General features: G+C 50.1%; 2 non-coding genes across 2 annotated transcripts; both read left to right on the top strand.

Annotated features, from left to right (window-relative positions):
- The first annotated feature begins 3,593 nt into the window (after nucleotides 1-3,593).
- trnav-aac (transfer RNA valine (anticodon AAC)) lies at nucleotides 3,594-3,666 on the top strand. The gene has a single exon. It is a non-coding gene; the product is annotated as a tRNA-Val (tRNA).
- Nucleotides 3,667-5,502: 1,836 nt separating this feature from the next.
- trnav-aac (transfer RNA valine (anticodon AAC)) lies at nucleotides 5,503-5,575 on the top strand. The gene has a single exon. It is a non-coding gene; the product is annotated as a tRNA-Val (tRNA).
- Nucleotides 5,576-5,929: the final 354 nt, after the last annotated feature.

Raw genomic sequence — 5,929 nt, 5'->3', positions numbered from 1 at the left:
CAGGGGGGAAGAGAGAGTGGGGGTGAGCGGGAAGGGGGACTGTGGGGGTGGGGAAGAGGGGAGAATGGGTGGCATGGGGTGGAGGTCGAGAGAATGGGGGTGGGGGAACAGGGGGTGGGAGGAAAAGCGGGTGGGGGGAAAGGGGCGTGGGGAGAGTGAGAGTGGGTGTGGGGGAGGAGAGAGTGGGGGTGGGGGAGGAGGGTGGGGAGGAGAGAGTGGCGTGGTGGGGGAGGAGGGGGATGGTGGGAGAGGAGAGTATGGGGGTGGGGGGAGAGTAGGGCTGTGGAGGAGGGCAGGGTGGGGTGGGGTGGAGGGAAGATTGGGATGGGGAGAATGGAGTGCGTGCACCGAGAGTGGGGGTGGGGAGAGAGGAGGGAGGTGGGGGTGAGGGGAGCGGGAGGGGGAATATGGGTGGGGAGGGGGGAAGGGGGGTGGAGGCAGCACTAGGGAAGTGGGGGTGGTGGTAGGGGAGTTGGAAGTGGGGGTGGGGTAGGGGGGATGGAGTGGGTCATTGGGGGGGGATAATGGGGATTGTGTCGGGGGTTGCGGGTGCTTATATATATATATATATCTATATATGTATGTATACATGTGTGTATAAACATTTCTGAAATTTTGAAATTTGAGATTTGGTTGCGGACCTACAGCCAAAACGGTAAGCCACAGCGCCACATTTTTAGCACCACCTTAATCACCACTGTCCTGGAAACTGTTTATAACAAGTTTAATTTAAATTTGTCTTATAGAGATTATAGTGACAGAGATTTTAAAGTATCAAAATTGTATTTCGAAACAAATGTTGCAAAATGCTCTGCGTATGACCTCACATTGGGGCACGCATTACCTCTCTCCTCACTCGCCCAAACAAGAAGGACGCCGTTAGCGGTGTCGTCCGCCCGGAATCAGTGGTTTCCCCTCCTCTCTCCCCCTCGGCCCTCTCACCACTCTCCAACACCCGGGGGACCCTACGAGCAGGAGGGAGATGTTCGCACTGATGGTCCACTGATCCTTCCCTTCCGTTCCTTCAATCCACGGCGTCCACGAATCCCCTTTCCCGCCCGGGCACCATTACCGTAACACAAGCCTCAGCGGGCAGCTTTTTCTCCTCCGATCAGTGGCCACTTCCACCGACGGCGTTTTCGACGACGGCCGCTTTCACCGACGGCCCCGTTGCGACATCAGAAAAATGGCGGCCGCTCTCCTGCTCACGCTCCGCCATCTTGTGCTCGTCGCCCGCCGCCGCCGCCGGCCTCGAGTAGTCCCACCTGCATCAGGCCCAGCCGCCGCCGCCCTCCTCGAGTAGTCCCAGCTAGGCTCAGCGAGGTCACTGTTCAATTGTGAAGGGCACGTGCGTAATTCGACGCGTTGGAGTCGTCAGTTTCTTGTGACGAACAGCGAACTTGCAAATTTAAATGTGTATGGGTGTGTTCAAATCTGCCCGTGTATCTCTTGCCGAGGGTATCTGTAGTGTCGGTATACATAAAATGCTGGAGCAACTCAGTGGGACAGGCAGCATATCGGGAGAGAAGGAATCGGTGACATTTCGGGTCGAGGCCCTTTGTCTGAATACGAGTCTCGACCCGAAATGTCACCCACTCCTTCTCTCCAGAGATGCTGCCTACCCCGCAGACATACTCCAGCATTTTGTGTCTGCCTTCGATTTAAACCGACATCTGCAGTTCCTTCCTACACGGTTTGTGTAGTGTAGTGGTTATCACGTTCCCCAAACACGCGAAAGGTCCCTGGTTCGAAAGCAGGCAGAAACATTCCAAAGTGTTCATTGTGTTGATCTAAAGTGATCTAAAAGTACGAAAACGACAAACAACCTCTGCACAATCCCCACAATATATATTTTCTGTTCCCTTCTCACTCTATGATTCACTATATACATCGAAGAGTAAAATGCTTCCCCTGCGGTCGTTGCACCCACACTGCAATCATGTGGTTATCCTCCGTTGGCCTTTCATTAACGTCGGGACCGGATTGAGTAGAAGTAAGGAGAACGTGAAGGAGATACAGCACGGAGAACTACGGACAGTGACATGGAAAACTCAACCCGATTGCCCCAGAGCTGTGGAAAGGTATCCTGAAGAGAGGTGTGGTACATGGAGTGAAATTGATCGTTGCATTCTGTGCTTTATTTACACACGATCGTGTGCAGTGGTTCGGTAGATCAGCTGGATTTTGAGGTCACTGCCTGGTCACCTCGTGAGCACACTACATCAAGTCATAAAAGATAGGATCAGAATCAGGCCATTCGGCCCATCCGGTCTTCTCATCCATTCAATCATGTCTGATCTGTCTCTTCCTCCTAACCCCGTTCTGCCTTCTCTCATAAACCCTGACACCCGTACTAATCAAGAACTTATCTATGCCTGTCTTAAAAATATCCATTGACATGACCTCCACACGTTTCCGTGGCAATCAAGTCCACAGTTTTACCACCCACTGACTAAAGACATTCACCTCATCCGAAAGGAGGCATTGTCCTTGACTACAAGCCCCATGCCATCAAATGCTCATGACATGTTAACAATCACATTGCTGGGATCATTCGTGTAATCCTCCTCCGGGCTCTCTCTGGAGACAGCACATTCTTCCTCAGGAATCATGCCGAAAATTACTCACAGTACACAAACAGCGGCCTGATCAGGACCTTATAAAGCCTCAGCCTTCTTCCCCGTGGAGCCTCCCGCAGGCGACCACGGTAAACGTCGCAGGAGGCCAGACCCAGGTACCTCTCGTCTCCTACCAGGCACGCTCCTCGCCATTCTCGTCCGTTGTTGTCACCGACTCCATCAGCCCGGTCTCTGGTCTTCTGGGGGACGAGCAGGGGATGGGTTGGGGCGACCATGGTCAGTTCGCTATCGCGCACAGTATAAGAAATATAACTATCGTCATAATGTTATCTCGGTATCTGAATTCGTCGCCTGGTCTCATTGTAAATCTTGCACTCCTGGCCGGAATATTCCCTCTTCGTTTCCTTCTCTCCAATGTAGTTATCACTAGCAGATGTTAATTTCTCTCTTTGTCTGTTTATCCCCTGACCTTCAGATTTGAAGATCGATTTCGCTCTCTCTCAGGCAGAAGAAAATGCGCGAGGCCACACGCAGAGTGCGAAATATGTGCGTGCAGTTGAAACCGGTGGGCTTGTTTCAGTGGGAGTCGCTTCGTTTTCCCACAGAAATATTTTGACCAGTTAATGTTACAGGAAAGGCTCAGCGAGGTCGGTGTTCAGTTGTGCAGAGAATGTGCGTAATTGGAGGCGTTGGGGTCAGTGTCTTGCGACGAACAGCGAACTTGCAAAGTTAAATGTGTATGGGTGTGTTCAAATCTGCCCGTGCATCTCTGGGCGAGGGTTTCTGTAGTGTACATTTACATAAAATGCTGGACTAACTCAGTGGGACAGGCAGCATCTCTGGAGAGAAGGAATGGGTGACATTTCGGGTCGAGTCCCTGAGACTGAATAGAAGTCTCGACCCGGAATGTCACCCACCCCTTCTCTCCACAGATGCTGCCTGTCCCGCTGAGATACTCCAGCACTTTGTGTCTGCCTTCGATTTAAACCGACATCTTCAGTTCTTTCCTATACGGTTTCTGTAGTGCAGTGGTTATCACGTTCGCCTAACACGCGAAATGTCCCTGGTTCGAAACCAGGCAGAAACATTCCAAAGTTTTCATCGTATTGACCTAAAGTAATGTAAAAGTAAGAAAACGATTAAAAAAAACCCTCTGCACAAGCCCCACAACATATTTTTTTATGTTCCCTTCTCACTCTATGATTCACTCTATACATTGAAGAGTAAAATGCTTCCTCTGCTGTCGCTGCAACCACACACACTGCAATCATGTGGTTATACTCCGTTGGCCTTTCATTAACGTCGGGACCGGATTGAGTAGAAGTAAGGAGAAAGTGAATGAGATACAGCAAGGAGAACTACGGACATTGACATGGAAGCACATTCAGATTGCCCCAAAGCTGTGGAAAGGTATCCTGAAGAGAGATGTGGCTCATGGAGTGAAATTGATTGTTGCATTCTGTGCTTTATTTACACACAATGGTGTGCAGTGGTTCGGTGGATCGGCTGGATTTTGTGGTCACTGCCTGGTCACCTCGCTGACACACTACATCAAGTCATAAAAGATAGGATCAGAATTAGGCCATTCGGCCCATCAGGTCTACTCTCCCATTCAATCATGTCTGATCAGTCTCTCCCCCCTAACCCCATTCTGCCTTCTCCCCATGAACCCTGACACCCGTACTAATCAAGAACCTGTCTTTGAAATATCCATTGACATGACCTCCACAGGCTTCTGTGGGAATCAATTCCACAGTTTTACCACCCACTGACTAAAGACATTCATCCTCATCCGAAAGGAGTCATTGACGTTGACTACAGGCCCAGTGCCTTCATATGTACCTGACATGTTAACCATGTCATTGCTGGGATCATTCATCTAAACCTCTTCGGGGCCCTCTCTGGAGACAGGACATTCCTCCTCAGACATCATGCCCAAAGGGCTCACAGTACACGAAAAGTGGCCTGATCAACGCCTTAGAAAGTCTCAGCCTTCTTCCCGGGGAGCCTCCCGCGGGTGTCTTTGGTAAACGACGCAGGAGGACAGATTCCAGGTACCTCTCTTCTCCTACCAGGGTCGTTCTTCGCCAGTTTCGTCCGTTGTTGTCACCGGGTCCATCATCCCGGTCTCTATTCTACTGGGGGGACGAGCATGGGATGGGTTGGGGGACTCCCCCTTCCATGGTCAGTTCGGTATCTGGCACAGGGTAAGAAATACAACTATCGTCATTATGTTATCTCCGTATCTGAGTTAATCGCCTGGTTTCGTTGTTAATCTTGCACTCCTGGTCGGAATGTTTCCTCTTCGTTCCCTTCTCTCCAATGTAGTTATCATTAGCAGTTGTTAATTTATCTCTTTGACTGTTTCTCCCCTGTCTTTCAGATCTGAGGATCGATTTCCGCATCTCACAGGCAGAACGGAATGCGAGAGGCCACACGCAGAGTGCGAAATATTTGCGTGCAGTTAAAACCGGTGGGCTTGCTTCAGTGGGAGTCGCTTCCTTTTCCCTCAGAATTACTTTGCGGTGTTAACTTTACAGGAAAGACTCAGCGAGATCAGTGTTCTGTTGTGTGAGAACGTGCGTAATTGGAGACGTTGGGGTCGTCAGTGTCTTGTGACGAACAGCGAACTTGCAAAGTTAAATGTGTATGGTGTGTTCGAACCTGCCCGTGCATCTCTTGCCGAAGGTTTCTGTAGTGTCGGTATACATAAAATACTGGAGCAACTCAGTGGGACAGGCAGCATCTCTGGAGAGAAGGAATGGGTGACATTTCGGGTCCAGGCTGTGAGTCTAAAGAGGAGTCTCGACCCGAAATTTCACGCATTCCTTCTCTCCAGAGATGCTGCCTGTCCAGCTGAGTTACTCCAGCATTTTGTGTCTGCCTTCGATTTAAACCAACATCTGCAGTTCTTACGTACGCGGTTTCTGTAGTGTAGTGGTTATCACGTTCGCCTAACACGCGAAAGGTCCCTGGTTCGAAACCAGGCAGAAACATTCCAAGTTTTTCGTTGTGTTGACCTAATGTGAAATAACAGTAAGAAAACGACAAACAACCTCTGCACAAGCCCCACAACATAATTTTTCTGTTCCCTTCTCATTCTATGATTCACTCTATACTTCGAAGTGTACAATGCTTCCTCTCCTGTAGCTGCACCTACACGCACTGCAATCATGTGGTTATCCTCTGTTGGCCTTTCATTAACGTTGGGACCGGATTGAATAGAAGTAAGGAGAACGTGAAAAAGATGCAGCGAGGAGAACTACGGACAGTGACCTGGAAGACACAACATCCTTCCTGAGATATCATGCCCAAAATTGCTCACAGTACACGAAAAGCAGCCTGATTTT

The sequence above is a fragment of the Rhinoraja longicauda genome, chromosome 34 (assembly GCF_053455715.1).
Source record: "Rhinoraja longicauda isolate Sanriku21f chromosome 34, sRhiLon1.1, whole genome shotgun sequence".
In the NCBI taxonomy this organism is placed as follows: Eukaryota; Metazoa; Chordata; class Chondrichthyes; order Rajiformes; family Arhynchobatidae; genus Rhinoraja; species Rhinoraja longicauda.
This window is presented reverse-complemented; position numbering and strand designations above follow the sequence as displayed.